The sequence below is a fragment of the Triticum urartu genome, chromosome 4A, assembly GCF_056163025.1.
Source record: "Triticum urartu cultivar PI428250 chromosome 4A, HENAU_Tu73, whole genome shotgun sequence".
NCBI classification, from domain to species: Eukaryota; Viridiplantae; Streptophyta; class Magnoliopsida; order Poales; family Poaceae; genus Triticum; species Triticum urartu.
This window is the reverse complement of record NC_141876.1, coordinates 296,345,714-296,356,138: the sequence shown is the minus strand read 5'-3', so window position 1 is coordinate 296,356,138 and position 10,425 is coordinate 296,345,714. Positions and strand designations below refer to the sequence as shown.

Here is a 10,425-nt window from a genome sequence, read left to right as displayed (position 1 = left end):
CCGTTTTTTCTTCACACAAAAAACGTGAATCATATTTTCGATCGCATTTCAAAACCGTTTATCGGAATGAGGCATATAATATGGCGTTGGAAAGCTTCTGAAAAACCGCTCCTTCCACAATTGAAAGTTTTCTCTAATTCCCTATGGTTAAAGAGTGATTTGAAAAAACGTAAAATTTCACAAAACGAACACCCGAGTCCGTATTTTCGATGCCATTTCTAAACGGCTAAACCAATTGAGGCAAATAATATGGCGTTGGAAAGCTTATGAAAATGCGCTACTTTTTTATGTTAAATGTTTTTTCTAATATTAAACGGTTTAAAAGTAATTTAGAAAACGGTACAAGACCTACCAAGTTCGTATTTTCGAGCTTGTTTTTTTATCGTGCGCCCGAATGCAGCAAATGATATGGCGTTGGAAAGCTTGAACAAATGCGAAACTTTTTTGTATGTATTGTTTCTCCCAATTCCTTACGGTTTTAAGTCAGTTTTGAAAATGGATAAAAACGTATTTTCCCCGTAATTTCTACAAACTTTATCGGAATGAGGCATATAATATACCGCTGAAAAGCTACGCAAAATGCGAAACTTTTTCATGTTGATGGTTTTCTCTGATTCCTAGCCGTTTTCATGTAATTTCAAAAACGGCGAGATCATTTGTTCTGCCTTTATCGCGAAACAGATTTTTCAAAAATGCACCGCGTGAAGAACCTGAACTTCTCGTCGCGTGTACCTGAACTTCACTCTGCTTTTCACGTGCTTTTTTTGCTCGTAGATCTCCATCCACTACTTGTAGCTCTCCATCCACTCATCAAAATTTAGCAAGTGATATACCGGTGGAAAGCTGATGTAAACATGCAACTTTCCCGTGTTGATCGTTTTTTCGTACTCGCGACGATTTTAAAAGTTTTTCATCTCAAATTCATTCACTATAGTAGTCGAACTTCCTGCTATTTTCACATTGAACTTCTGTGGCATATCTTCGTTTGTAATTTTCTTATCCATTTCGTTAGTGTTACACAAATGATATTCTTGTTGTACAAACCTCTCACAATATTTTTTTTAACTTTCTCCGACCGAGGACTTTAACTTACACAAATGATTTTCCTGCTGTTTTGAAATAAATTAGAAAATGACGAGATCATGATTTCTGCCTTCATCGCAAATGGAAATGCATTATGTGAAGTAGATGAACTTCTCGGGCATGTCTGTTTGAACTTCACTTTATTTTTTACGTGCTGTTTTTTGCACTTCGTGAAGTAGTTGAACTTCTGGGGCAAGTCTGTCTGAACTTCACTCTGTTTCACTTTATTGTATTTTTCTTATATGAAATACGCACCATGTAGTACGTGAACTTCTGGCTGTTATCACTTTGAACTTCTCTCTGGTTTGAGATAATTATTCTAAAACACAAAAATAACATTTTTTATGTATTTTGGACATCTAAATACACGGTGAACCTCTCTCACAAGATTTTTTTAACTTTTCCTCGCCGAGTACTTGAATGTCTAGCAACCATTTTTCCGTTTATGAGTTGTTTTTAAAAGTGCAAAAAATGGTGTTGTGTTTTTTATTTTTTGAATAGGTAAATCCTAGGTTTTAATAAACTCCAAACTTCTCTGTTATTTCAATTTGAACTTCACCTTTTCATATTTTTGAGTAAAGAATTGTATTCAATTTTTATACAGAAAAATCAAACATGGAAATATGAGGTGAACCTTTCTCGCAAGAATTTTTGAACTTCCCTGGATAGAGCACTTGAACTTCTTTCAACAAACTTTTTATGCTTTTATTTTTCTATATTTTTATTCTCACCTGAAATGCATTCCTTGCAGTACTTGAACTTCTCGCTGTTTTCACTATGAACTTTTATCACATTTATGTGTATATGTCGAATTACACACAATTGAAGGTCGAACGTCATTTTTTGCCATTTTAAAACATGTAATTAGAGAGGTCGAACGTCCCGCAATATAAATTCTGAACCGTGAGGTGCACATGTACTTCTTGCAACTAGTCTGAGTTTTTTATATACTTTGAACTTCTATGTTATTTTAAATTAAACTTCTTAGTCTTATTTCTTTGCAAAAATATGTTTTTGAATAAGCATCAAACATTTTTTAAAATTGAACCTCACACTTTTATTTTCCCTAGAAATGGAAAGAATTTTAGATTTTCCATATACATTGATATTTTATTTCTTGATTTAAATTTAACTTCATGATTTTATTTCTTTGGTAGCAAGGAAATATATTTTTTATAAATACCGAACTGCTTTATTTTTATAGATTGGACTTCTTGGTTTCCTAGTTTTATAATAAGTATTAAACCGGTTTTGTTATTTAAATTTGAACTTCGAAAGTTTTTTTCTTTAGAAATGGTGAAAATCCTTTTTATGAATTTTGAACTGTTCTATTTTAAGATTTTGAAATACTGCGTTATTTTATTTTAAACTTCTTGTTTTCATTCTTTAATAAGCAGGAAATTTTGAATTTTGTATAAACATCGTACTACTCCATTTTTTCAACCGAACTTCTAGGGTTTTATCTAACGGAGAATATCCCGTCTTTATTTAAAAAAATGAGATGCTTTTTTCATTCTACCTTCTTGGGTTTCTAATAAACTTTGAACTTCTTTGTCTTCTAAATTTGAACCCCAAGGTTTTTTCTTGAAATGGGGAAATCCTTCTTTTTATAGTTTTTGAAACGATCATTTTTTAATTCGAAATTCTAGGTTTTTCACTCGTGTGCCCACATTTTCTAGAGAGAGAATAAAGTATGCGTACATTTTTATGAAGTAAATAGCAAGAGAGAAAAATATAAGGAGTATAACTGTAGGCCAACACACGTCCAGCAATCCTACAAGCGCACACACACGCACACACATGTCCTGTAACCACATAGGAGTATAACTGTAGTACAACTTGGCATGCATCTATAGTAGAATTTTCATGGTCGCGGACATACAACTGTAGTAGAACTTAGCGTATAGCCGTAATAGAACTTCACCACCACCGGCGACTTGCTACTGCAGAAGCAGTCAGCAGAAGGAGGGCTGACTCGGCAACAGAAGGCTTGCGCGTGCGGATTCAGATTGCTTGCGCTGGATACTAAACAAAAGAATTCTGCCAGCGACCGCGTTGGTCCAGCGACGCGAGGTGAGTGGCATCGCGAAGGGAGTCAGAGGAGCCAATCAACACCTGCCAGTTCAGATCAATAATTTTTTGTCAGTTCAAAATTAAGAGTAGATAAGCAGCAAGATTAGCATATTTTCCCTTTTTTTGTTTGTAGAAGATGTACATTGGTGCTGCTGTTTGAAAACGACCTCTGCTGCTGTGTGAAGACTAACACATCTGGTTGAGTATTCTACAAACCTGTCCATCCGCTTCAATAATTCATGGCATTGACCATACAAATTCAGAGTGCATTCAATAGTAGGAATGACATGACACCATCAACTATCGACTAAATCTAACATCCTACCATCAAATTATGAACAAGTGAGGTCGTGATGTAAAACATTGTTGATCTAGAATTATTTTTTCACCTGCTAGTAGCTTTTGCCTGCAGCTGCTCGTTGATGCTTGCTTGCCCGCCAAAACCAGCACCCACGTGCCAAGAAATATTGCTGCTGCCGGCCAAATCGTCAACTGCACAGGCATGTGGCACAAAGGTGTTGGTTTTCCTAAAAAGAGATACAGTGAACGGTCTATACATAGAGGCTCAAAAAGGAATGTACTGAGGAAATATTGTTGAACAATTTGATTGATTACTTCACTACAAATGTTCATCTACAAAAAAAGAAGGATCGATGACTGAGAATTGCTAATCATGGAGCTTTGTTATTGCATTTGTATTCTCACTTATGGCTCTGACATTGCTGTCAATCAATCAACCACACATTTATGCTAGCAGTTTAAACACCTAACACATGGATTTCCTCCTTGTATGTAGCAGTGGCAGGAGCAGACTCCACGTTTCTTACCAGATTCCTCAAGGGGCGCTCCAAAAAGCGTTGAGATGGCGATGTTCGCAACTGTGAACCTCCCTCGGCTCCATTCCTCGTTGATGCCATCTTCTTCTCAAACTTGAAGCCTGAAAAATGCTTCATATTTCACCGATGTACATGCCTTACAGTCCACATGCCTCCTCCGAGGTCTCTGACTTCTTTGGTTACACAGAAAGTGCATGCATGTTGTAGGCATGAAGCAAGCAAGTAAGTAAGCAAAGCTCTCTATTATGAAGATGACGAAGCTTTGCATTTGTTGGGCCTTAGCCACGAAATTGCTTTTGTTCATGGTAGTTCAGGCTTTTCCTAGTGAGCAACCTAGTTGCCTGAACTTCTGAAGAACAAAAACAAGTACGGTGTCAAGTTAGATTTTCTGAGTAGCTAGTTCCTCAAAATTGTCAGCTGAAGGTCGGTGCCTCCTCCAGCTGTAGGTTGACGTCTCCTACAGCTGAAGGTCATGGCCTCCTCCAGCTGCAGGTCGGGGCCAATCCATGCATGGGTTGGTAGTCAACCATTTGGCTTGCTAGACTGAATGTATTCCTTTTGGACTTGTCGTGGCTGGAGGATGGAGGAGCTGGATCGAGGCATCACTCGTCAGCGTGTACGCAACCAGGACGATAAATGACATGGGCCGCCATCGCGCACACGACCTTGGGCAGCAGGGGAGCCAGAGGTAGACAAAGGCCAACGTGTCGTGGAGGCGGTCGGATAGGAAGGCTACAGCAGCAGGTGGAGGATGGCCGCGGCGGTCGCTTGCTGTGGTAGGAGGCCGGTGGCTGCAGGTGGAAGAAGGTGGAGGTGGCCGGCGCCGTCGTCGAAGCAGGTGGAGGAAGGTAGCAGGAGGCGCGTCGGGGCCGGAAGGGCGGCGGCGGGAGGCGCGTCGGGGGTCGGCGGATGGAGGCGCTTCGGGGCCAGGGTGGGCGGAGCAGTGGCGAAGCGCGTCGTGGCCAGGGTGAGCGGCGGCGGGGGCGCACCGGGGCCGAGGAAGCAACGACGGGAAGCACGCCGGGGCCGTGGGGCTAGCGGCGGGAGGCGCGCCGGAGCCAGGGAGGCGGCTGCAGGAGGTTGGCCGGGGAGGATCGTGGGAGGACGCGGGGGGAGTGGATAAGGTGGCCGCCGAGGGAATTTTTTTCTTTTACGGGAAGTTCGGGTGGGCTGGCTTTTTCAGATCCAGGAACATCTCCGCGCCCTCTTATATGCCCGATGGTGATCCGAATAGTTATTCTGATCTTGAGATTAGAATAGTGTAAAATAACTTGGGCATCTAGGTGCCTGGACACCTAATTCGGATCCAAACCATTCATGCATTTCCTATTTAGAAATAATTACTACTATCCTTTTCAAAAATTTATTTTCCTTTTCTGCGTGATGCACATGTATCCTTCATGGCCATTGATTGTAGATTGATTCCCACATGATTTATTCTAGGTATTATAACCTATACCTACAAATGTATATACCCTATGATTTATTCTAGGTATTTTTAGATACCTACAAACATATGCATCGTCGAAAGCCTTAACTAGTTATGTGCCAAGCAATTGTAGGAAATTCTACTCGTATATATATATTTTTTACCTAAGTAGGAAATGCATTAGCAGGTTGGATCCGAACTAGGTGCCCAAGATATTTTACCTATATATATATAGAGAGAGAGAGTACTATTTAGGGATAGATCGTACCTCTTTTTTTTGTCCCCTCGAACAAATCGAAATGATTGAAGTTTTTCTATTTGGAATCGCCTTAGGCCTAATTCCTATTACTTTAGCGGGATTATTCGTGACTGCGTGTTTGCAATACAGGCGTGGGGATCAGTTGGATCTTTGATTGAGTCATTTTTTTTTGATTGACCTCCTCCAGACCAGAGAGGAGGTCAAATTGAAATTAGAGTTACAATTCAATTTTGTTAAGTTATTTTACTCTGCTTTGACATAAAATAGATGGAATTACGCTCTGTAGGACTTGAACCTACGACATCGGGTTTTGGAGACCCGCGTTTTACCGAACTGAACTAAGAGCGCTTTCATTCATTCAAAAAGAAAATCTTTTTCTGTTCCTAATGTATCTCACGTACATATAGTCTCCACAAATTCAAGTTATACCCACTTTACTTTAATTGATCTCGTCGCTACTGCCTATAAAGAAGAAAGAAGTAATAGGTAGGGATGACAGGATTTGAACCTGTGACATTTTGTATCCAAAACAAACGCGCTACCAAGCTGCGCTACATCCCTTTTCCAAATTAAATTGTTGTACAATGTCATTGTACACAATTCCTGTCTTCTTTTCCACATCATAATTTTCTTCTTCTTTCTTTCTCTATCTATATATAGAACCCTCATGTCATTTCTTCTTTTTGGTCTCATATAATTAAGGAATTATATACATATAAAATCCAATATAATTTCGCCTATAAAAGAAGGATTACTTTTCCTTGGTAATATATAGGAAGAAGGGGCCATCTTTTTCTTTTTTAGGGATAGGAAAATTTCGTCGATATGGTTCATTTTATATATAGCATAACAATCTTGGGCAAGAGTTTATGATCATATATGTATTCCAACAAGGAAGGAGGATTTTCAATGCGGGATATAAAAACATATCTCTCTGTAGCACCCGTGCTAAGTACTCTATGGTTTGGTGCTTTAGCAGTTTTATTGATAGAAATTAATCGTTTATTCCCAGATGCTTTGTCATTCCCTTTGTTTTAATTCTAGTTATTGCTATGGGAGGGATAGATTTCTTCGTGATATGACAAAATTTGATCCTTTTCAATCTTTTCTTAGTATCAGAAGGAAAAAGAAAGAAAAGATGGATTGGGTTGAACCTCAGAGTCATTAAAAATTTGGTAAACCCCATTTTTGAAAATAGAAATTCAATTTAAAGGGGTACCCAAGCTAAATAAGGCCTCAGAAATCAGAGCATAGAAAAGGCGGGGCTGGCTAATTAAATGAAAGGATTTCGAACCAAAATCTTTGCTAATTCAACAAGGATTGTATTCTTTAATTATTTCTCTATTTTTTATTACTTAATTAAAGAATAAAAAAATTATTCTAATGAATTTTATTCTTCTTCTTCGGATTCAAAATAGAAGAATAAAAGAATAAGTAGAAGAATTAAGTTAAGTCAATCCAAAAAGAAAAGGAGGTTCATGGCCAAGGGAAAAGATGTTAGAATCAGAGTTATTTTGGAATGCATCAGTTGTGTTCGAAAAGGTGCCAATGAGGAATCGACGGGGATTTCTAGATATAGTACTCAAAAGAATTGCCACAATACACCCGGACAATTAGAATTCAAAATTTTTTGCCGTTATTGTCGCAAGCATATGACTCATCACGAAATAAAGAAATAGGAACATCGTGTGTTTGATCTTTCCAAACAACAGAAAAAGTAAAATAACTTGGGCACCTAGGTGCCTGGGCACTTTGCCTACAAACCGTCAGATTACACTAAGATGCGTGCACCTGTATTAGTACTAGAACTAATGGGCTAAACGTTGCCACTTTAATCAGGAAAGAATTATTGCTTGATCTGGACACTTAATGCCCTCATTAAACAAGAAAGAGAAAATTAACAATTAATGGTCCATGCATGGTACGTGTATTTTATTGATGTGTTATTTTTTTACATACCTGGTCACGTACTAATTCATATACCTATAAAAATTCACATACTAATTCATATACCTATAAAAATTCATATACCTCGTCATGTACTAATTTATATACCTATAAAAATCGTATACCTAGTCACGTACTAACTCATAAACCTAGTCACATACTAATTTATATACCTATAAAAATCGTATACCTAGTCACGTGCTAATTCATATACCTATAAAAATTGTATACCTAATCACGTACTAACTTTTTCATATACCTAGTCAATATCTGTCGTATATGTAAATTGTACCATTTCTGGGTATATCTCCAATATCATTTGCGGGTATGTCTCAAAGTAATTTACATGTATTAAAAATGATGTATCATTTTTTGGGTTATGTATCGTTCAAAGTATATCAGTTTTATGTATATCTTCAAAGCATGCATGTATTGAAAAAGGGTATGCGGGTATGATATGTTAGGTCCATGTACGTACGAAAAATCACGCATGGGTATTGGCATGCAACGTACATTCCTAAAACTAAAAGAATTGTGTGTTGGTATATGTACGTACGAAAAAAATCATTTGTAGATATTCAGCATGCATCATATATATTTCTAAAAGTAAAAAATAATTAGGAATGCATTTTATATTATCTGATGGCCTTATTTTGAATAGAAATATTAGTCGCCAGAAGGTGTGACCCGGCCCTAATTTTTTTAACACTACATACCTTGAAAAATAAAACATCAGAATAATGCATAATATGCTTCGTAATTACACATACAAACATTTGCGACAATATTTCGTATTATTGAGTCATATCTGATACCTTAAAAAATCAGAGTGTATATATACCCTTTTTGTTTGGAAAGGAATATACATACCCTATTTTTTTGGAAAGAAATCATTGCAAGGAAAGTAGTAGCATATTGTTTTTGGAAAGTAATAATTGCCTATTAGAGCTGATAGTGCATGCAAACAAAGTTTGAAAAGTCATATGTCGTGGATTGTACATCATGCATAATGAATAACACTTACTATAACGGGCACCTACGTGTCCCATATATATATCGCAGGATTAGAATAGCTATTTGCATCACGGCACGCTATATAGGGCCGAGGAGGTCCTCCCGAACTTGCCCACTATGCACCTCCTGAACGGCCCATTAGAAAATCCACGACCTTCTCTCCCTGCCTCGACCAAAACAGAAAACACGACCGTGACTGGCCTTCCTCCTGCCGCCGCAGCCAGCCTACAACCCGCCGCCGCCACGCCCAGCCTCCACCCGCCGCCGCGTCCTGCCTCCACCCACCGCCGCGCCCTGCCTCCCCCCTGCCGCCGCCGCTCCCTGCCTCCACCTGCACCTTCAACCTCTTCCCCCGACTCCCCCGCAACCTTCCACATTCGGCAGGAGCTCCGGTCGCCGCGCTGCCCCCGCCCCAAGAACCGGCAGCCGCGCCGCCCCCGCCTAGGGATCTTGCTGCCGCACCGCACCCACCCAGGGATCCATGGTGGGCTGCTGGATCTCGTCCCATCCTCTCCGTGGAGCCCTGCTGGAGGCCCTCCTCCTCGACAGGATGTCGTCCACCTAGGGCCAGTGGGAGCAAGCCGACGTGGCTCTCCGATGCTCCGGTGAGGTACTCCCAATTATCTCTACTGCTCTGGTGAGGCCACCCTCCTCTCCCTACAGTAGCCTCAAACTTTCCCTTGTCACAGAAGAAGTTGGGTAATGTGGTGCTGTTGTTTATTGTCTAGGTTGTAGTCCAGAAAAGTTTTGGACAAAAGTTCAAGTGGTTCTACTTCCTGTAATTTAGAGATATTGATGTTGATGATTATGTAAAAAAATTAACAAAAGTTCAAAGTTTGAATGAAAAGGAAAAAAAGAGCTCCATTTTCAGAAGAAAACTGAAAAAGCCATTGTCACAGGGCCGACCATGAAGGTCTGGTGTTGAGAAGGTCAGGTGCATGATGCATCTCCGGCCATCCCCTTCCCACCTTGGCCTTAGACCAAAAGATCAACTTCTTAGTTGATGATGTTGACCTTCATCATAATTTTTTTTGCTCTCTTGTGCGGTGGAAAATTTAATTTTGTTGTTCTATGAGCAGCAACTTGAGACTCCCAAGCTCTGCAGATGTCTCTTGGATGTGGCGTTCTTCTATGTGTAGCTGATGGGAACTCTCTGCTACTGGAACAATGAAATTAACCACGCAGCTAGATCCCAACCTTTTGCTCATCCCATGCGCGTGAGTACATCTGATCGAAGTTTGCCTTGTTGTTTCTCTGAGACGTTTAAGTATAATTGTTTAAAAGGTTCAGTTATGACCGCAACTATGGGTTCAGATATACTCAACGACTAGGCTACCGCTACCTATAGCAGAACCTTGACTTGTTGCACATGGGCTGCACTTCATGTTCACTTCAAAGACAGGATACCATATGTGCAGTGCCTCATGTGTGTATCAGCTAGCTAATGTTTCTGCAAAAAATAGTTTTTGTATATAGCTTGCATGTACAAACATAGATTTAACCCATTTTGGCACTACAAATACATAGTTTTGGTAGTTCTACTTGTACATAGTTCATAAAATTTGTTTGCTTGTCTACTGGTGGCTGTGGCAGATACGATGCTACATGGGAAATTGTGACACACTTTCGCTTGGTGCCGCCACAGGACCAGTGTGCCCTGCCGTCCTCTGCTTTTATCTGTGCGCAGCTATGTGTCTTGCACCGTGGCTTGCCCCTGCTGCTGCTGGGAACAAGTAGAAAATTCTGTTAAAGTTTGTTCATGGCTTCAATTCGGGTGTTAGAAG

General features: G+C 39.8%; 1 long non-coding RNA gene and 1 other non-coding gene across 4 annotated transcripts; both read right to left on the bottom strand.

Annotated features, from left to right (window-relative positions):
- Positions 1-2,818: 2,818 nt before the first annotated feature.
- LOC125551253 (uncharacterized) lies at positions 2,819-7,395 on the bottom strand. 3 transcript variants are annotated; one of them, XR_015600989.1, is made up of 4 exons: positions 3,984-5,187; positions 3,546-3,648; positions 3,299-3,383; positions 2,819-3,198 (listed from the first exon to the last, which is right to left on the bottom strand). It is a non-coding gene; the product is annotated as an uncharacterized LOC125551253 (long non-coding RNA). The 3 variants fall into 3 exon arrangements; XR_015600990.1 differs by having other exon boundaries at positions 2,819-3,683; positions 3,984-7,395; XR_007302328.2 differs by having other exon boundaries at positions 2,819-3,648; positions 3,984-7,395.
- TRNAP-UGG (transfer RNA proline (anticodon UGG)) lies at positions 6,168-6,241 on the bottom strand. The gene has a single exon. It is a non-coding gene; the product is annotated as a tRNA-Pro (tRNA).
- Positions 7,396-10,425: the final 3,030 nt, after the last annotated feature.